At 35.9% G+C, this 23387-nt stretch overlaps 1 protein-coding gene across 5 annotated transcripts in view; it reads right to left on the bottom strand.

The window, feature by feature from the left end:
* SCML2 (Scm polycomb group protein like 2) overlaps window positions 1–23387 on the bottom strand; it is an 86661-nt gene that overhangs the window by 20470 nt on the left and 42804 nt on the right. The window lies entirely within an intron of this gene.

Genomic DNA, 23387 nt, shown 5'->3' with positions numbered 1-23387 from the left:
TTCCAAATGAAGATTACCTGCCAGGTTACTCTTGTATATATTCATAGTTAAGTAAAGAGAGATATTTTTAGTATTAATCCCTTAATAATTTCATTAGTACAAAAAAATGAACTTTACTTTATAGTAAATAGTACTAACGTCAAAAAGTCTTTACAGGAAGAGCTGTATAAGTAACACATTTATACATCTGTGCAAAAAAAAAATCAACTACTTTTATTTTGAGGGCTTCATTTTACAACTTGAAATGAATCTACCACCTTGCTTCTCCCATCCTCAAAGACTATGTGTAAATGTGACCTCCTATGACCTCCCACATCTTCCCTGCAGCCTTTTTATCTACCTCTACCAATTACCTAGTCAAGAGAATGGAACAGCTGCCAGGGCAAATGGAAGACCACTTAACTGCCACCATCACTTTCCCCCTCCCCTTATTTATAGTAATTTACCTACATACACCAGCCTTTGTTTAACTCTTTACCATCATCTACCTCATACTCCATACCCACTTCCACTTTCTTCAAATAACTCTAGTAACCTAATTCACATTATTTCTTCTTACAGAGTCTCCCTGTTATCATCTTCAGGAATTTAAATATCATACTTCTGATGCTCCATCATCCCGATCTCATCAATAGACAATTTGTGAAGCTCTTCTACCTCCAAGATAACCAACTGTGCTTCCCTTCTCCACCTCCAACTTCCTTACCTGTCATCTTTGCTTTATACCAACTGATCATGCTTTTCATTCTCATTGTGAGATCTAGCCACAAGCCCTCTCCATTTTCATCCAATCTGTTAGCTTTCTTCTGGCTTTACTTTACCCCCTTATCAACCTGCACCCAACTGTCCACCTCCACCAAAACCCTCATAACTAGTATCCCTTACGTTATCACCCCCTTATCTTCGATCATGTCCAACATGTCAGCTCCAACCACTGAGTCACACTATCATTTGCTCTCTCTGGTCCTGAGCAAGGGTCAGTTCTCTCCTTAAGGGGCCAGAGAGTAAATATTTTAGGCTTTGAAGGTCACATATGGTCTCTGTCATACAATCTTCTTTGTCTTTCTCTTTTTTTAAACCCTTTATGAATATAAAAACTATTCCTAGCTCACAGGCTACATGGGCTAAATGTGGCCCTCAGGTTGTAGTTTGCCAACTCCTGCTACAGAACATTGGGATACTGTAGATCACTGTAACATCCACGCTAACCTCAACTGGGGTGTCACTGCTGCAACTCACTGATTTCCAAGTATGTTTCAATGGCAGAACATTTTCCCCTTTTTAAGCTCCCCTCTCCCTCTCACCCCATTCCAGTCAGCAAATGACCCTACTGTACTTTATGAGAAGATTAAAGGCTATCTTTTGGGAGTGATCATAACCATCCCATTCCTCCATCTTAAAATACTTTTATTTTCATTCATTCTCATCTCTTCCTGTTATATCAAATGAAGTTTTCTCCCTACTCTTCTAAGCCAAATCCCCTTTCACTTTTGTCCTAATAACTATCTTCTCTGGTTCCTCTGGAACATTACAGTTTCAATTATCTCCTCTCTTCATGGTATTTAATCACTTGATCCCCAACTCCTTGCTCTCTCTTACAACCCTCATATATCCCTTATTTTGAAGTCTCCTTCCCTAGTTTTTGGTACTTTCAAGCCCTTGCATGAATCTTCCTTCTACTCACTACCAAGATACAAAGAAGAATCGCCTATACTTCATACTTCAGTTTCCTTATTATTCTGGGCTTCCTTAGTCTCCTATAATAAGCTTTTCTTCCCCCAACCATTCAAAAAGAATTCTTTCCAAGGTAATGTCCCCTTCCCAGTAACTAAATCCAAATAAATCCTCATTCTCTTGTCCCCACCTTTTAATATATGGCATGAAGAAAAGGAAATAGATTGCGCTCTGGACCTGAGTTTAAATTCCTGTACTAAGTTAGTTTAAGACAGAACCTAGGCGTATAGGAGGTCCTCAAAAAATGTTTACTAAATGAATGAAAAATATTTTCAACCTGCAAGCCAATGTTAGACCTCCAAAACAAGTATATTTTATATAAAGAATTGTAATAAAATATTACTTTGTGGAACATGGCAAATGTAATGAAATCACTATTTGATCTAAAAAATTTGACATTTGATATTAATAAATCTTGGGACACAAAATATTTGAGCCATAGCTTCAAATATTCCCCCCAAATATAATATTCTATTACAATAAAACTCCTTGATGCATGGTATATATATATATGTATGACCAAAGTAAGAAAAATGCATTATAAAAAATTAAAAATTTTTCACTTTAGAAAGCAAGCTTTTCAACGGCAAAGACTCAATTTGATCCACTGCCATATCCCCAGCATCTAGAACAAAATACTTTTTAAACTACTTTAAAGAGGAATGAGTAATCATTCAATACACTGAACAGCAAAATTAAACTATATATATTATACATGTATTTTTATCTCTCCTCCAAAGAGCAATCATATAACATACACACACCATGCTAAAACTCTATTCAGTATTAATTAAACTATTGAAAAAGAAAATAGATTTGTTTAAAAGATAAGGTGAAAATTATATATAGCACTACAACCATGTGTTCATAGTGGTTACAAAGTGAGTAAAAACCTCTTTGAAAAAAGTATGTAAAATATACAGAAGGATGTGCTAATCATCTTTAATAAAAGTTTTATGTGAACACCTAACACAAAAGATACCTGGTTCCTCAGTTTATCTTCAGGTAGAACAGACAATGTTTGGGTAAGAAAAATGTCCAAGAGATATGAAGTTACTCAATTATGAAAATGCAAAAGAAATGAATAAATCTTGGGAAACAATCAGAAGGCAGGAAATAAAGTCAAGAGTAGCCCTGGAAGCCTGGAACAGGGGGAACTGAAGAAAGAAAGGAGGTAGACGCCAACATGTACTGGCTACCCGTTACATGCTAAGTGCTTCAATATCTGTTATTGCATGTAATCCTCCCAAATGTCCTATGAGGTAGGTATTATTCCCCACTTTATACCTGAGGAAACTTAGGCTCTGTGCGATTAGGTAACTTTGCCAAGATCACCCATTTGGCTAAGAGACTTTTATCTCCTAAGTGCATGCTTTTTCTAATATGCCACCTTGCTTTCTGTCCTCTAACAAAAAAGCCTATTAAATTCACTCCCCTGAGTCAAAGTGCATGTGTTTTAAAAAAGAAGAAGAAGGTCCAAAAGACAACCCTGTGAACTCCTATGATAATTCACTAGTTGCTAGGTGCTCTCTGACAGAGGAAGTCTTGAGTTTTTTTAAAATCAGATGTGGAGGCATACTTATAAGGAGAAAACATTAACAAGTACAGACAAAAACATGCTGGTAAAACGTTTCATGCCTGGAGATTTAACCTTATTTAGTATTTATTGCCAAACAGTACTCATTAAATGTATGTTTCTGTTGACACATGAAGATGCTTTATTATTGAAAGATACTGCTTGCATTCTCTGAGCTATGAAAAGAGAGTAGCACATACAATTACCATAGAAAAGGAAATACACTTAGAAATGAACAGCAACCCCTATTTCCAGTTACTGTTATACATGTGCTGGTTTGGCTTACACATGGCTGACTTGAAGAGGAACTAAAATGGATTAGAGATATAAATTTATATGTATCTTGCTTTTGATCTAAAAAGACATGATAGAGGTATGGCTGCTTACTGTTCTCCAGATTTTTCCATCCACCATTTACTTAATACCTAATGTGTTCTTTTTACCAATCTAGGCAATTTAGGAAATCCAGAAGAAATAAATATGGTCCCAGTCATACAGTTCATATTTTATATGTATATTTGTGTGTGTGTGTGTGTGTGTATATATATATAATTCCTATCTCCTTAAGAAGACAGATTTATGATTTCCTTCTCCTCAAACAGATTGAATGCTATATATATAACCATATGACAACAAGGGCAGAAACTACTGTAAAAACAGATGCCTTGAATTTGAGGCTAGAAATAGACAAAATCAAAATATGATAGCCAAAAATAGAAAAGTAAAATACGGTTTGGAAAAAACAAAATTGAGTAAAAAATCTGTCACTGTAAACATTTGACTTGGGAAACTTTTTCAGACTGAGGAATTCTTTGCAAGTCATCTTCCTTATTTTAAAAATGCATGTACAATGAAACTGTCATTATTCTAAGGATCTTTCATACTGGTAACTATAAAACCAAAGAAGCAACACAAGCCTCAATTATGAAAAACATGGAGATATCAATAGAGATGGTTACACCTAAACTATCCAACCTGGAGGCCTGGCATTCATAGAAACTCAGTCAAGGTACCCAATGCCCCTACCTGGAACTTTGCTCCCTGTTCCATAGAGCCCATGTTGCCACAAACTGATGGGTCACGGGCAGCAATAAAAGCCAAGGGGAGGCAGAATCAAGTGTAAACCCTATGAACTTCGTTCCTTCATTCCTGCTGCCATCCCACACCATAGCACTGGCCTCCTGGACTGGTATCTTCAGACACTACCCTATTTCTTCTCTCCTCTCCCCACACCTGTACCAGAGAAGCCACAATCCTATCCCAGAAACCTTGCTTTAGGAATCAAACGTTCATAACGGACAGAGTTTGCTTTACCTCGGAAACTAGCTTTTTGAATAGTTTTTTTTGAAGGACTATTATTGTCACATAAGAGTGACTTCACCTTTTCATAAGCATACTGACAGTCTTTTAAATGCACTTATTTCCTTATTTTTTGCAATAAAAAATCCTTTTAGAAAACCTCAAATAAGCTAAGAAAAACTCTTGAAGGAAACCACAAGGGGTAGTTACTAGTGGAAAAGGAAACAAGGAAGCATGTTCCTGACACTTATCACAGCGGGCGTTTTGGAAGGCAGGAACTAGCTGAGGACTATGAATTTTCTCGGAAGAAGCAGGGTAGAGATCAGATGGACATGGAACTCTGGTACGAGCCACTCTTTACACCTATTCTCTCCCCTGCTTCTTACTATCTAGTGCAGAGACACTGGCTCCAGATTAATTACATTCAAATCCAGCTTTACCACATAATATCTATGAGAAATAATAGCTTGGGCAAATTAACTGAAATCTGTACGTGGCACATGGTATACACTCAATAAATGTTAGCTGTTATTATCAACACCATCACCATCCCTGTCTCTATTCTCACTCTCCCTTCCCAGATTCTAAGGGTGCTCCTTGCCTTCTTCCATCAATGGGTTGGATAATGGGGAAACACTGCTGTCAATGCCTAACAAATGGAAGAAAGAAGTTTCCTCCAAAGAAGGAACTCCTATTTATCTACATTATCTACAGCTAATACCTTCACTTCTTTTATAACCAAACTTCCTGAAAGACTAGCTCATGGTCACTATTATTGTCATTTTCTCATTTTTCAACCCTCTGCAAGCACACTTCAGGCACCTCTTTTTAGGGAATCTGTGTGCTTACATCACCCATAACCTCCTAACAGCCACTGACAATGATGCTTCTTCCTGATCTTATTTGACTTCCAGCAAGCACTAAACACTTCTTTTTAAAATTCTTTCTTGGATTTCACATGGCCACTCCCTCCTTGTTCTCCTTGTACCTCTGTCACTTTTCCTATGGTGTCCCCCAGGATTAGCTATCTTCTCCCCACCCTCATCTCAGTTTTGAGCACTTTGGTTCACACCCTTGATTTCAGCTACTGCCTACACATAATAATGATTCCCAAATTGTTCTCTTGCTCATTCAAGCATTCACGTGCCTACCTCCCCCCACCACATCCCCAACAGGCCTGTCTCAAGTTCCAGAGCTGTGTTTTCAATAGCTAACAGATAATCTAAATAGGCATCTCAAACTCAACATGTCCAAAAGGAGAATCATCACGCTTATCCTATATGCTCTATCTTGATGAATGCCATTACCTTTTTTTCACCAAATTACCAGAAGTCAGAAATCTTGAAGTCATCTTTGTACTCTTCCTCCCTTCACATGTCTAACCAAGCCTACCTCCTTTAAGTACTTCCTAGTTGTGTTCTTCTTTATGCCTGTCAATGACTTGGTCCAAGACCTCATGACTTCTCACATAAGCTACAATACTAGCTTCTTAATTGGCATTCCCAGCTGCCCTTTCCAATACATACTCTATAGTACATCAGCATGACCTTTCTAAAATACAAATTGTATGTCACTTTTCCACTTAAACATCTTCAGTGATGCCACATTACCCATATGCTAAAATCTGAACTCCTTGGCCTGGTATCCAAGGCCCTCTAGATATCTTCACAGCCTCATCTCATCTCTTCCCCATCTATCATTATAGATTCAGCCATAATCATCTGCTTCAGATCCCCAAACATTCTGACCTTTACTGCCTTTGCAGAGGCTGACCCAAGAAAAGTCTTCCCTCCCTTGTCACTAGCTAAACTACCATGCATTATTTGAAATTCTGCTCAATTACCAGCTCTGTAAAACTCTAGCACTAAGCTCCGAGGCAAACTGTAGGATCTTAATGGTCATATACCACACATACGGCATTTATCTCTACTGGCACAGATCTTACAGCATCTTATCTTTACTTACACATCTATCTGTCTAGACACACTGTGAGCTCCTTTAGGGGAAGGAACCATGTAAGTTCCATTGTTATATCTCCAACATCTGGTCTAGGGTTCCACTGTTATATCTCCAACATCTGGTTATATCTCCAACATCTGCCACATAATGGGCATCCAATAAATGCTTGTTAAATGAATAAATGTTTAATATTCAAGTTTTGTCTCTGATCTTATATTATTATAGAGACAATTCAGGTAGTTTATGCATTAAATAGATGACCACAGCTTGATCACAACATTACAGATTTCTTGGAAAAATACGCTTCAAATACTAATCAACCAACTTAAAAATCAACTTCTAGAATACATTCCATTCAAAAATGAAGGAAGGACTGCAAATCAAAACCACAGTGAGGTACCACTTCACACCCACTAAGATGGCTATAATTTTAAAAAAAGGAAAATAACAAGTGTTGGCAAGGATATGGAGAAATTGAAACCCTCATACACTGCTGGTGGGAATGTAAAGTTGTGCAGCTCTGTGGCAAACAGTCTGGTGGTCCAAGAAAAAGTTAAACAAGGACTCAAACAAGTACATGTATGGGCATGTTCATAGCAGCACTATTAAAAGTAGCCAAAAGGTGGAAACAGCCCAAATGTCCATCAATAGATAAATGGGTAAACAAATGTGTGGTATATACATACAATGGAATACTATTCAACCATGAAAAGGAATAACCGATACATGCTATGACATGGATGAACTTTGAAGACATTATGCTAAATGAAAGAAGCCAGACACAAAATCACATACTACATGATCCTATTTACATGAAATATCTGGAACAGGTAAATCCATAGGAACAGAATAGAGATTGGTGATAACCAGGGGCAAGGGGGAAGAGGGAGTGGGGAGCAACTGCTTGATGGGTATGGGGTTTCCTTCTAGGGTGATGAAAATGTTCTGGAACTAGACAAAGGTGGTAGTTGCACAACACTGTGAATGTACTAATAAGTGTTTCTGAATTTGTGCATTTTTAAATGGTTAATTTTATATTATGTGAATTTCACCTCATTTAAAAAAACACACTGGGGGAGAAAAGGGAAGAGAAATTTGTATACTTCAAATGAGCCAGAGACTTCACATATATTATTAAAATTTGTGTTTACAATTTTGTAAAGCAAGTATTATTCTCTCGATTTTACATATAAAGAAATAGAGGCTCAGCGAGGTAAGTAACATCCAATCCAGTATCACACATCTAGTCTAGAAGTGGTAGAAATGGGATTCAAATTCAGGTCTATCTCACCCCAAAGCCCACGCTCTCTGCTTAAACCGGGTACTATTTTTAATTAGTGAGGGAAAAAATGAAAAGACACGGTCTTTTAATTAAAATATTTTCTATAAACTTAATGAACAAAATGCAGAATTAAGTGGTTGGCTTAAACATTTTTTCAGGTTCAAATCTGAGGAAGCTTACATGTAAACAACAAAGAAAAATATTTAAAGTAATACTGAAAACAAACTATCAACATGCCCTTAATAATCCAGTGTTTTAGGTGCTTCAGTTTTTTCAATTCTCTTGGCTGAATATAAACGCTTAAGGAAAAAAACTGCATCAAATATTGGAGCATCTTCTGATAGTCTTTCTTTACTCTTTAAATTTTCTTGTGGATTTTCTCTAATTCAAATATTTACAATCATAACACATTTTATATTTATCTATTAATTACTAGAATAACAGAGTAAGACTACTTAAGTAGATGGGACCAAACCAATAAAATTCTGTATACATGGAACAGAATACAACATATGCTGTCCTCAGTCGGTCTCAATGACTCTTGGCAATGAACATTACTGATTTTTTAATTAAAGTTTCCTAATGTTTATACACCAAAAATATTATCAGTGATTATATCCAGATGGCAGGAATATAAACAATTTTTAGATTTTACTCATCACTTATCTTTGTTTTCTAAATGTTCTACAATAAATACCAATTTTTTCATTAAAAATATAAAATGCCCCAACAAAGATAAACAACCTAGCCACTTTTTGAATAAGAATATAACCAGTCACTCTAAATATTTAGATGTCTCTAGAGAAAACAATTATTCAACATAAGCATTATAATATTCTGTTTTGATAAAAAGCCATACAACTTTTAGACTAGCATATATGTATCCACTAAAAATAACATTAGAAAAACCTACACAGGTTCACTGCATACCTTATAGAGACCTTTAGAATCTACAGCTCAGTCTCCAGCAGTTTCAGAATTAAAGAGCAGATCCCCTCATTACCAAGGCAGAAATCTTTCAGAGAAGCTTACTCAGCAGAACATAGTCATAAAAGCATCTCTATTGCCCAAGCAGTTGACCATCAGAGACATATGGGGCCTACCATTCATAGTAGCAGGGGCACTCTCTGTCCTGGTCAGATACCTTCCCACACCTCAATCCTGCCTCCCACAGGTCTCTGCTTACCATTCTTCCTTTTATCATTACTTAAAGACTTCTCTACCATACCACTTTTTTACTCTATCGCTTACTTGCCCAAAACAAACACAGAAGTCCTTTTTTGACCCTCACCCCTTGTTCACTTTAAAAGGTTTATTTGTTTTACCACTCAACACTACAAGGGAAAAAAAGTTACAAAGGAAAACAAGATCTCTAATTTTTAGTGGTAGTTATCCTGGTTTTTATGGAGACAGGACCTGTCTTTTCGAATTTAACCCTTGTTGGGCCTTGCAGCCAGTTATCTATTCTGACCTGAGGGCTCTGCCCAGTTCCCTGCTCATTGACCAAGCAGAGGTGGTTTGGTTGGCGTGGTGAGAGTCCAGTAGTGTGAACAAACCCTTAGCTCCTCCACTGCCCCTCCTGATTCTCCTTCATGAACCATGTAGATTTCTCTCATCACCAAGAACCACAGTTTTACAGTATTAAAAACACCTTAAACATATAATAGAAGGTAACTTTCACATAAAAAGAAATAAATCATTCACTCGGAAAAATAAAGATCTCATTTAAAAGAACTTGCTTTTGGGGTCTGATAGAGCGTCTCCATTTGGAAAGTGCTGCTATGTCTCTTCCAGTAGCCTTCAAAAATTATGTCTGGACAAGTAAACCAAAACCAAATATACTGAAAGGATCTGCAGCTTTGAGTCACTCCTTCCCCCGTTTCAAAACAGGGCTTGGAGATCTAAGGTAAACAGATTAAAGAAGAAAGAAGAAATTCTTCATACATATACCTTATAAAACATACGTTAACCTGCATAGAATATTCTATCTTAAGGTGATTTAAAACTTGTAAAAATGTTACTGGGAAAATTTTTCCAAACAAAATTGAAAGGATAGCTCTCTAACTTAAACAAATTACAAAAGTCCAGTTATTTATCTCCATACCTAAGTGACAAGGCCTTTTACCCTTGGCATACATACAAAATTAAAACAAGAAAATTGGGGCTTCCCTGGTGGCGCAGCGGTTGAGAGTCCACCTGCCGATGCAGGGGACACAGGTTCGTGCCCCGGTCCGGGAAGATCCCACATGCCGTGGAGCGGCTGGGCCCGTGAGCCATGGCCGCTGAGCCTGCGCGTCCGGAGCCTGTGCTCCGCAACAGGAGAGGCCACAACAGTGAGAGGCCCGCGTACGGGGGGTGGGGGGAAGAAAAAAAAGAAAGAAAATCTAATTTAGTAGAACTTACATTATTTTTCTACCCTGTTATATAATTATTTCTCATATGTATTTAGTCTAGAAAGGAAATCATAAAAATGCAAGAACAAGCTACAAATTACAATTAGAATTTAGAAGGGCTTTAAGAGTGTTGTTTTAAAAATATACTTGTTTTCTACTTTCGGATCATAGATGCTTTGTAAACCACTCCTGTCAGCTTCACTGGGGGTGCTTCCCGTGAAGATCATTTTATTTCACAATTACTACTCATATCTGGCTCAGTTCATGAGAAACCAAGATTCTGGTTAAAATGACATTACTAAAGAAGATGACAGTTTCCAAAATCTTTAATATTTTGAGAGGAAAGTTCACACAAAAAGAAGCAACTTCAGTTGTTTCAGGTCAATTCACAATTCACCTAACAAGACTAGCTTTTCTTTTTTCTTTATTTTATTGAAGTATAGTTGATTTACGATGTTGTGTTAGTTTCAGGTATACAGCAAAGTGATTCAGTTATATATATATGTATTCTTTTTCATATTCTATTCCATTATGGTTTATCAAGACTGAGCTTTTAAAAGTCACTCAATTTTTAAACCATAACGTCTTTTTTCTTATGGAATGACTTCTATAGAGTGACTTCCATTATGCTAAAAAAAAATATAGCAGTCACCACTATAATTTCCACAAAACACATTAAATGTATTGACACAATAATTAGTAAAATATGTTATCCACATTTCTATATCATAAAAGTCCTTTTAATAAGTCTCACGTAATACCAGTGAAAAATCATGTTGTATTCCTCAAAGCTATAGAAAAACACTTGGCAACGTTTGATTATAAACTGGAGATTTAAGTGATCAAGTTTGACTTACAATAGGGTTGTTCCTTTCTTATTTTAATTCATTTTTATGGTGGAAATAACCAAAATCTGACTTTTCCCTTGTACTGTAAAACAGTTTTTAGAAGTGACTCATCAAATAATAGTGCCAACAATTTCAGCACGTAATATTTAGAACAAAATAGAGGATTTTTTTTTTTAGATAACAGAAATGACTGGGATATTTAATATACAAAAGCTAACAAAGCAGACAATGAATTTCTTTAACCAAACTTCAACTGCAATAGAAAGAAACTTTTGGGGTAATTCCTACCTTTAGAAATATTCCAGAGAACCAAACTGTTGCTGTATTTACCACAAGGGTGATTTAGGTTCCATTTGATAGCCTTTCTCCTCTACCAGGAATAAAACTGCCTTTCTGAAGAAAGCGAGTTAACAACAAAGCCCATGTTGCCGGAGCAAGCCTGAATTTCTAGCAAATGGGATGAAACTATTTGCATTTGTTGGTTGCGGGGGGGGGGGGGGGGGGGGGATTAAGAGGGCTGCTAAAGTAATTCGCATATTGTCTGTGGGCTGTATAGACAGTGATCATCAGTCACCTGCTCAAACTTCCTTCACTCCTGCCTTCAGAAAAGAACCAAAGGTTACCCTGGGTCAGAGAATCTGGAAACAAATGAGAAGACATGCAAAAATCTAACTGCCAACTCACTGCGTATGTAGACAAAGTTATTCCCGCTGGACCACATGTCCTAAAAACCAAGACACTTTAATAGTCTCAAGAGAACTTGTTAAAATATATCACAGAACCGAAACAAGAAAGAAGCTTCAGGCTCTGCTTGCAATTACTGCAGTATTTAGCTGAAAACAGAAAAAGGACATTTGTTTTTTTCTTCAAGATACTTCTTTGCATCATAATAGCTGTCTCATTTGCACAAGCAAAACATTTGTTCCAAGCTGTACGTATGAAAAAGAAAATATCAGCTGTTGAAAATTTCTTGGCTTTTTAGTGAATAATTTGGGTTGATAGCATTTCTACCTATTTCTTTTATACCAAACAGGAAAAGTACTAAATATACTAAGCATTATTAGTCTGTATTTTATTTTGAGCTACATTAAGGGCAAATATCTAAACAAATACTCGAATTTTTATTCAGAACCTTTCGGGTGGGACTGATACACCTTGAACTTTTTACAGCCTTAATTTTATGTACCTCTGCTACTTTTGACCCACTATAACAGAGAGAGAGGAAAAGTGCTGCTTTATGTGGTGTTTACTGAACACACACAGTCATATAAAAATAGGGAAAAATTTGGTAAAGGTATGTCCGAAAAACTATAAAATCTTAATTTTAAAATTTAAAGAGGTGAAGCACAAGTTATAGAAACCACATACTCCTCTGGTTACCCAAACAAAGAGCAAAAGCAACCATAATTTCTGGTTTTGTTTTTTAAAAAAATGAGAATGAGATGGCGGTGGGGAGCAGAGCTATTTCTTGTTTGCACATGGAAACTTTGAAATATTTCTCAAAAGACTAACTCTGAAAAAGAATATATATATGTATAACTGAGCCACTTTGCTGTATAGCAGAAATTAACACATTATAAATCAACTATACTTCAATAAAACTTTAAAAAGACTAACTTTTAAATAATTCCAAAGGAAAATGTTACATAGGAGAAAATAAGACTACAATATAAAATGACTAATTACATTTTTTTTAAAGATCAAAAGTTTAGATTTTAAAACCCACTCCCTTAAAATTTTAATTAAAAGCTAAACCATACACTTGTGCGCGCAGACACGATATAAAATAAACCACCATTCAAAGAAGCAGCTAACAGTGCCCAGGATAATTATATTTAAAACCTATTTTTCACTTTAAGCTTAAGAAGAAAGTTCCTATTCATACAATTTATGTCTGAATTACCAACAAAGAAAATCTAATATGCCAGTTCTATCAATTATTCATAATCAGAAATGTTTTACAAAGTTGTGAAGGAAATGTCATGTCACCATTGAGTTCCACCTGGAAATTAAAGCTGTTTCCATGAGAGGCAGGTGGTGGGGGACCCAAATAAATTGAAGGATTTTTATCAAGAGAAGAGTTAAAATGATCACTGCCAGGATATGGTGCCACTAGACAGGAATGCTTGGCTACACCTTTCTGATTCTAGGTTTTCCCCTCCTCTGCATTTCCCTTTGGACCAGAGGAATTCCTCTATACCCTTGGGATCCTGCAACTTTATACTCTAAGCATCTGGAAGCTTGCTGCCCTCTTTCTTGGTTTGTATGGTCACAAATGCTTAAATTAGACTACAAGACGACACTTCACACTAGTATGGGTCATTAATTTGTAATCAATGATGCATAAATCTGAAACTACGTTAAATAAAACTAATTCATTAATGTTTCAGAAATTATTTAAAGTTTAATTTATATAGTTAACTTTAAAAGTATTTAAGTACCTTTAAAGCCAGGTAGAATGGTTTATAATATAGCTATATTTATAAAACAAAACAAAAACCTTTGAATATCCCACAATATTAGAAAAAAATTAACACTGGGTCAAATTTTTAAAAGAATCCTCTGCTTCTGAATTTCCCCAATTTCTCAGAAGACTAAAAACCTACATTTATTGTGTTTATAAAACAAAATAGTAACCTATTTGTTTACAAACTTTCCCAAATAAAGACAGGGAAAAGAAAAGTTTTTTTAAAAAATCATACATAGCCTTTAAAATAACAGGTGTCCCAGTTCTGATGCTAAGTTGCTGGATTCCAAGTCTTGTCCTTCATGTATTAAACATGTGGACTTTAATGAAATGACTGGCTATAAATCCCTATGACTGTATATGCCAGAGACAAAGGAAGGGCAATATGAGAAGAAACCAATAGTTAACCAATAGTTTACTGGGCATTCCTAAATTTCGATCATTTATTTAGAGAGAACTAAGTATGAGATACAAAGGGAGGGGGAAAAATCGAAACAGAGAACAGCAAGATCAAATAAATTTTGCAAGAAAAAATCTACAATGAACTTTGTTTTAGTTTACTTGACTCAGCCTTAAGTTGCCAAGGACACAGCAGCATACATAGTTCTTTCCTCTTTCTCACCAGACACCCTGTGCAGGTCTCTAGAATAAATCTGATGAGCTGTGACAGCACCAACCAGAAGTAAAGAGCTTTGAAAGACTGTAGAGTCATTAACTGTAGAGTCATTAAAGAGCTTTGAAAGACTGTAGAGTCATTTTCCAAGAAAGGAAAATCTAAATAAACGAGGAAAAAAAGCCACTCAGCTTGCTTTATTTTCTATTGAAGGTATGTTTCTCAGTGGATTTTTATACCAATGATAGGCCTGATAAGAACTTAGCTGTTTCTGATTATAGAAGTGTTAACACCAGCAGAAAAACTGTTAGAAAAAGTTTTAAAGTAAATTAAACCTTATTACTATTCTTGAAAGGAAAACCAGTAAAGCTTAAATAAGGTTTTTAATGTAAAGTCAAATAAAGTAGCACTCATGGAAGCCTCACTACATTTCTTTAAGAAACTATGCTAGTGAATTGTCTTTAGTCATTAATTATTTGAAAAGGTTTTATGTGCTGCAGTCTAAAAAAAAAAAATTGGAAAAGCAATTAAACAAAGGTCAAAAAATGAACATTTCCAATGTGTTCAAGAAATACTCAAAACAAATGAAAAAAATAGATTTTTTAAATTCATAAAATTCAATTGATTTAATATTATTTGTGCCTTTTGAAATTATTTAACTCTAAGGCCCTTGAATTATTTAATATTCAAGTCAAAAAATTTAATATTTCTGTACATTTTCTTAAAAGGCCATAAATAACATTAAAAAGCAAATGACCAAGAAAAGGTTTTTACTTTTATGACAAAGGGTTGATATGTGCAATAAATGAAGCACTCAAACAAATCAACAATGAAAGGAACACTCTAAGAAAAAAATGGGAGAAGACAATTAGGAAAATGATAAAGGAATATTAATGGCCAAAATACATGGAAAGAAAAAGATTCAACCTCACTAGTAATCTAAGAAATGAAAATTTTTAAAATAACATTTTTTAAATTAGCAAAAATAAGAAGATAATGCCCAAAGTTGACCAGAGAAGGAAAAAAACATTTTCACCCACCACTGAGGGGGAGTGGAAGTGAGTATAGCTTTCTGAATGACAATTTGTCAGCCTTAGAAACGTAGCCTCTGACACAGCAAACTTATTCTATGTAGATAATTAGAAAGGTATGCAAAGATACATCCTTCATATCATCTAGTTTAATAACATAAATGTTGAAACATTCTAAATGCCAAACAAAATAGATGTTTGGTTAAATAAATTATGGTATAGCCATATGATGGAGTAAAAAACAAAACTGAATTTGTAAGGATATATTTCACATAGGAATACAGTCACAAGACAGCATGAAAAAGTAGGCAAGAAAGTGGAATATGAAGGATAATCTGTCTTCAAACTGAAACTGTTAATTAAAGATACAAATGTAACATACCAATACATTCTTGTTTAAAAAAAAAGGCCACAGATAAAAGCAAAAGTCCCCATTACCACTTCCTTTACCACCCTATACCCCTTTTCAGAAATTATCACTATGACACAGATTTGATATACTGTATAGCCTTTCAGATCTTTTCTGTGTATTTATATACATATATCTACAATTAAATATAGAAATACATAACTACTTGTTTTCTCTTAACTTAATGGTATTATATTGTATGTATGGGGGGGTTGTTTTTTTCAATTAATACATCTTGGAGAGTTTTCTTTCTCAGTAAACAGGAACACTTTCATTCTTCTAAACTGTTCTATATGATTTTAAAGAATAAATACACCATAACTTAACATTTTTCTACTGATTTGGCTGTATGCGTGTTCTTAAGGTGCATGTGTGAAACAAAAAGAAAAAAAGGCACTATGAACCCAAATATAGATAAAACTGTTTGCCATGGTTATCTCTGCACGCTTTTCTCAACTTTTTCCTTTGAACATTACTTTTCCTATTAGAGTAAAATGAGTTAAAACTAATAAAAAATAATTTTAAAATATTTGGCTTTCAAGAATATATCACATTATATCTAAGAAATGATACTTATATATTATAGCTGCCATTTAATGAATGATATATTGGCTAAAGTAAATGTTTTCTCTACTCAAAAAGAGTATTTCACCTAGTGTAAGCAAGTACAGTACTAACCCTATTAATCTCTCTGCAATTAATAAGCAATGCTTGAAAAAAATCAAAATGAATCATATATGCAACGTTAAGTATCAACTAACAATCTTTAACCATACTTTTCCCAGAATCCTAAGGTTCTTCTGGGGACTTCTGTGAATCTTTACAAATCAGAATGTGGCACCAGTGGGCACATCTTTGTTTCTACTCTACTGTTTCCAAATTCTACCTTGTCATGGGTTGATTTATTTGTATTCAAAAAGTAGTCATAAATGATACTACAAAGCTAAGGTAACCAAAACAGCAATGGCAGGGCACAAAAACAGACACACACCAATGGAACAAAATAGAGAGCCCAGAAATAAACCTACACACCTACGGTCAATTAATCTATGACAAAGGAGGCAAGAACATACAATGGAGAAAAGTCTCTTCAACAAGTGGTGCTGGGAAAGCTGGACATCTACATGTAAATCAATGAAATTAGAACACTCCCTCAAACCATATACAAAAATAAACTCAAAATGGTTTAAAGACCTAAATATAAGACATGACACCACAAAACTCCTACAACAGAAGATGGGCAAACATTCTCTGACATTAATTGTAGCAATATTTTCTCAGATCAGTCTCCCAAAGCAAAAGAAATAACAGAAAAATAAACAAATGGGACCTAATCAAACTTAAAAGCTTTTGCACAGCAAATGTAACCATCAACAAAACAAAAAGACAACCTACAAAATGGGAGAAAATATTTGCAAATGATGCCACCGACAAGGGGTTAAGATCCAAAACAAACAAAGAACTCATGCACTGAACATCAAAAAAACAAACAACCCAATCAAAAAATGGGTGGAAGACTTAAATAGACATTTCTCCAAAGAAGACATACAGATGGTCAACAGGCATACGAAAAGATGTTGAACACTGCTGATTATTAATGAAATGAAAATCAAAACCACAATGAGGTATTGTCTGACACCAGTCAGAATGGCTATCATCAAAAAGTCTATAGGGACTTCCCTAGTGGTGCAACTGGTTAAGAATCCGCCTGCCAATGGAGGGAACACGGGTTCGATCACTGGTCTCCCACGTCCAGGAGGCTGCCACATGCTGTGGAGCAAGTAAACCCCTGCGCCACAACTACTGAGCCTGTGCTCTAGAGCCCATGAGCCACAACTACTGAGCCCACTTGCCACAACTACTGAAGCCCACGTGCTCTAGAGCCCGTGCTATGCAACAAGAGAAGCCCATGCACCGCAATGAAGAGTAGTCCCCACGTGCCGCAACTAGAGAAAGCCCGTGAGCAGCAACGAAGACCCAACGTAGCCAAAACTTAATTAATTTTAAAATCTATTTTTGAAAGTCTACAAATAATAAATGCTGAAGAGGGTGTGGAGAAAAGAGAACCCTCCTACACTGTTGGTGGGAATGTAGATTAGTGCAGCCACTATAGAAAATAGTATGGAGGTTCCTTTAAAAACTAAAAATAGAGCTACCATATGATCCAGCAATCCCACTCCTGGGCATATATCCGGAAAAGATGAAAACTCTTAATTCGAAAAGATACATGCACCCCAATGGCAGCACTATTTACAATAGCCAAGACATAGAAACAATCCAAGTGCCCACCAACAGACAACTGGCTTAAGAAGATGTGGCATATATATATATACGTATATATATATATATATATATATAATATTACTCAGCCATTAAAAAGAATGAAATACTGCCATTTGCAGCAACATGGATGGACCTAGAGATTATCATACTAAGTAAGTCAGACAGAGAAAGACAAAAATTGTATGCTATCCCTTATATGTGGAATCTAAAAAATAATACAAATGCATCTATATACAAAACAGAATACAGACTCACAGACACAGAAAACTCATGGTTACTAAAGGGGAAAAGGGGGGAGGGATAAATTAGGAGTATAGGATTAAGAGATACAAACTATTATATATAAAACAGATAAGCAACAAAGATTTATTGTATAGCACATGGAACTATATTCAATATCTTTTAATAACCTATAATGGAAAACAATCTGAAAAAATATATATATATAACTGAATCACTTTGCTGTACATCCAAAACTAACACAGTATTGTATATCAACTGTACTTCAATTTTTTTAAAGTACAAAAACAAAATGAAAAAAAAAGTAGTCATAAAAAATGCTTCACAATGTCAAATTACTTGTGGCATTTGAAATCCTTAATAATGATAAAACAGTTAAATTATAATATCCAACATTTAAAAATTTTCAAAATGAAAGTAAACAACTTATCATTTGTATCTGTGTGGTTTTGCCAAGATTCAACAAAACCCACACCTAGAATTATCAGAGTGAAAATAAAAAACATCAAAGATGACATGAAAATATTAAAGTAGCTAGAGGAAAAAAAATGACATTACAGTCAGAGGAAAAATAGAATGACAGCTGAACTGTCAACAGCAATGAAAATCAAAAGGCAAAATAATGATACCTTCAATGTGCTGAAAGAAAACAGCTGTCAACTTAGAATTCTACACCCAGAAAAAATGTCTTTCAAGGAAGGAGGTGAAATAATGACATATTCAGATGAACATAAACTGAGAAAGCATGCCACTAGCAGACATTCACTAAAGGAAATTCTCAAGGATCTACCTCAGGCAGCAGAAAATTAATCCCAGATGAAAGGGATTAAGGAGGATTCCTACTAAGAAGGAATAAAGAGCAAAGAACATGTTGAATATGTTGGTGAATATCAACAAATATTGATTACTTAAACAATAATAGTAATAGTTTATAAGATTACAAAAATATATAATTAAAATATACAACAGTAATAACATGAATTTGAAGGGAGTAAATAGGTAGAGTATTCTAAGTTCCTTTTATTGTCTTAGTGCAGAAGAAAGATATTAATTTCAGACTTCCTTGAAGAAAGCATGTTAAAATTCCTAGAGCATTAAAAGAACGGAAAATACAGTGTATAACTTCCCAACAAGAGGAGAACAAATGGAATAAGAAAAAATAATCCAAAAAAGGATAAGAAAGGAAAACAAAACAAAGAAAAGGCAAGACAAATAAAAAGCACAAAATAAGATAGCATACTGAAAACCCGATATATCTGTGATTACAATAAATAGAAATAGATTAAAAGCTCCAGTCAGACTGGCTGACTGGCAAAAAAATAAAAATCCGACCATTTGCAAGAAACGCATCTCTTTAGATTAGGATAGATAAAGGCTGAACATTAGAAAGAGAAAGAGAAAGAATAAGAACACCAACCAAATAAAAGCTGGTATAACAACAACAACAAAAAGCTGGTATAGCTACATTAATACAAGATAAAAGCAGACTTTAAGCTAAAAAAACATAAAGAGGATTACTACAGAAGGTTCAATGGACCAGAAAGTTATGAGAGAATTCAAATTTGTACACACCTGATAATGGAGCCAGAAAACAGATAGAGCATAATGTAAATACTAGAAGAACTACAAGGAAAAACAGACCCATAATCATAATGGAACCTATAGGGGAAAAACAATTCGAATAAAAGCAAACTTCTCATCAGAAACCATGGAAGCCAGAAGGAAGTTGCACAACATTTTTAAAGTGCTGAAAGAAAACAACTGCCAACCTGGAATTCTATATCCAGCAACCACCTTTCAAGAATGAAGGGGAAATAAAGACATTCTTAGATGAAGGAAAACTAAAGATTTGTTGCCAGCCAACATACCCTAAAAGAATGACTAAAAGAAGTTCTCCAAACAGAAAAAAAAAAATGATAAAAGGAGAAATCTTTGAAAACCAGGAAAGAAGAACGAACAACTGAAAGGACAAAACTGTGCATAAATACAATAGATTTTCCTTCTCTTCTTGAGTTTTCTAAATTATGTTTTATGATTGAAGCCAAAATTATCACACTATATAATGCCACTCTCAATGAATATAGAGGAAATATTTAAGACAACTATAAATGGTAGAGGGTAAAGGATTATAAATTGAGGTAAAGGTTCTAAATTTCACATTAACTGGTGAACTGTATAGTGGGGTAAAGGACAGAGGAGGCATATTTCAGAAAGTATTGAAGTCACTTTTTTTTTTTTTTTTTTGCGGTACGCAGGTCTCTCACTGTTGTGGCCTCTCCCGTTGCGGAGCACAGGCTCCGGACGCGCAGGCTCAGCGGCCATGGCTCATGGGCCAAGCCGCTCCACGGCACGTGGGATCTTCCCGGACCGGGGCACGAACCCGTGTCCCCTGCATCAGCAGGCGGAACTCTCAACCACTGCGCCACCAGGGAAGCCCTGAAATCACTTTTTTAAAAACACTTTGCATCTCCTATTTACTCCTCAACTTTCTAAATCTGGTTTTTCAAAGAAGTCTAGCAACCATGCTTTTACTTAAGACCACTAATGAGCTCTCTCTCTTGAGTTTTATGCTGCATTTGATAGTGCTGAATACTTATTTGCTTAAAATCTTTCCTCTCCTGTTGTTGGGGGAATCAACCTAGTGCTTTTCCTACGTTTATATACTTTTTCTCACTGTCCTAAATTGAATTCTATCATCTACCCATCTTTTTTTTTTTTTTTTTGCGGTATGCGGGCCTCTCACTGTTGTAGCCTCTCCCGCTGCAGAGCACAGGCTCCAGACGCGCAGGCCCAGCGGCCATGGCTCACGGGCCCAGCCGCATCCGCGGCATATGGGATCTTCCCGGACCGGGGCACGAACCAGTGTCCGCTGCATCAGCAGGCGGACTCTCAACTACTGCGCCACCAGGGAAGCCCTACCCATCCCTTATTCTTGTGTTTCTCAAAGTTCAAACCATGTACAGTGGAAACACCTGAGTCCCACTCCGGACCTACTGATTCAGAACCCCTAGATGTGAGCATCAGGATATCAGCCTTTTAACAAGCTCTCCCAGGTGATTCCAGTGTGAGAATTATTGTTTTAAATGTTGACGCACAAGGTTCTGTGGTTGATCCACCTCCACCTGTTACACATCTATAAATAAAATCACACCCACTGCTATCAACAGGATGTGTAAGCTGCCCACCTCCACACCAACTCCCCCCGCCAGCACCTATAATCCCACCTGACACAAAACGTATTTATTTGAATGAACGTGATGATTCTCAAACCTGCTTTGTCAACCAAGACCTAACTCTTTTAGGCTTCATACCTGCATGTACATCCATCCAATGGACATGTCTACCTAGATGTCCTAAATTACCCTGAATCAGTTAAGATTAAATTCAGCTAACAGTAACAGAAAAGCCTAAAACAGTGGTTTATATAACACAGAAATTTTTCTCTCTCAAATAATAGTCTGGAATAGGCCAGTATAAAAATTCTGCTCCACAAAGTTCTCAGGGACTCTGGCTCCTTTCTGCTTTCCACTTCGAAATGCCTAGAATGTGGTCCCCATTTCATAATCCAAGATAGAGCTCCATCCAAAACAACCACATTCCTAGCAGCAGGACAGAAGCAAGAAGAAGGAAGAGAGAATGGTACATTCACTTCTCTGTAACACACTACCTGTGCTTTTATCCCACTGACAAGGACTTAAGTCTCACAGCTGTAACTAACTGCTAAAAAGGCTGGAAATCTAGTCTTTATGTCAGGCAGCCAAACTGCGTTATTAAGGAAAAATATAGGGAGACCAGATACTCAAGGACAATATCATTCTGGGCTACACATTCCAAAGTTACCATGTCCCAAATTGAACTCACCAGTTTTCAGAACACACTGTGCAATTTCACACCTTTGTGATGTGTCCACCCTACCTTTATCTCCATTCTGCCTGGCAAACTCCTTCTCCTCTCTTAATACCCACATCATGTGTCTTTTTGTGAAGCTTTCCTTTACCCGACCACCCTTCCGCCAGCCTAAACAGACCGGAGGTCTTTTGGGCACCTTCATATCTAGCATACATCTCTAGTTTTACACTGCTAATTCTGTACTGTATTTTTTTTTAAAGTCTATCCCTCCATTCATCCCTCTCCCACTAGAAGGTAAACTTCTTGAGGGCAGAGACTATGCCTTACTTTATTTATTTATTGGCCACACCACAGGGCTTGTGGGATCTTAGTTCCCTGACCAGGGATTGAACCCGTACCCCCTGCTGTGGAAACATGGAGTCCTAATCACTGGACCGGGAGGGGATTCCCATGTCTTATTTTAGTATCATATGCACATAAATCTGTATCACACTAAATTTTACAAAAATCAACCATTAACATCTCTTTCCTAAAATTATGGCAGCAGGGAACCAAAGAGGTACCTAACAAAAAGATCATCATGGTATGTAGTATTGTAGTATAATGGGATGTGTTAAAGTTCCAAATTACAGAATATTCTAATAGCAGTTACAAGAATAATATGGCTATGTGCTCATACCTAGCCACTGCCCTCCTCCACCACACTACCTACTCATTTGCTACACCCATCTTTTTTTTCTGGTATAAATAAATAAATTTAGTGGGGTAAATTTTAAGTATGTTTACATTTGATTCCACTTATAAGTTTACATTTAACTTAGGCCAAATGATTGCGTTCTGTGCTTAGACTCCACTTAAATCTCAGCAGTTATTCCATCACAGAAGACCAGGTTAGGCATGTCTACGTCCTTGGAAGAGTCAAGCAAGAAGCTTCAATATTTTGATGACTTTTCTTTGAAAGAAAATATCTAGACTAGATGACACTATATTCAACTTAGGAGGCGCAGCATTACAACTGATAAACACATGACGGAAATAACATACTGATCTATGATGGCTTCCACAGTCAAAAATTTTTACGGACATGTACATTTTACTTAACACTATCAAAGTATCAATTTAACTTGAAAAAACAACCAAAATCATGTAAAACATGTATATAACACTTGTTATGCCCAACCTTTAAAAAACTATCTTCAAGATACAAACAATGGAATGCCATGTGTAATTTTAAATAGAATATCAACTATAAAGGTACCTGAGCACCCCAAAATGTTTCTAGCAGCAAGGCTTCAATAGTCTAAGTGTGACTTGTAGCTTTGTCCATATTCCCCAGTGTGGACTGTCAATTCAGACCACGATGTTGTGTTGGCCCTCAAAAATTCTAATTGTAAACTTTTACCT

This window comes from Tursiops truncatus, chromosome X, assembly GCF_011762595.2.
Source record: "Tursiops truncatus isolate mTurTru1 chromosome X, mTurTru1.mat.Y, whole genome shotgun sequence".
Taxonomy (NCBI): Eukaryota; Metazoa; Chordata; class Mammalia; order Artiodactyla; family Delphinidae; genus Tursiops; species Tursiops truncatus.
Note: the sequence above shows the minus strand (reverse complement) of the source record. Positions and strands in the feature narration are given on the sequence as shown.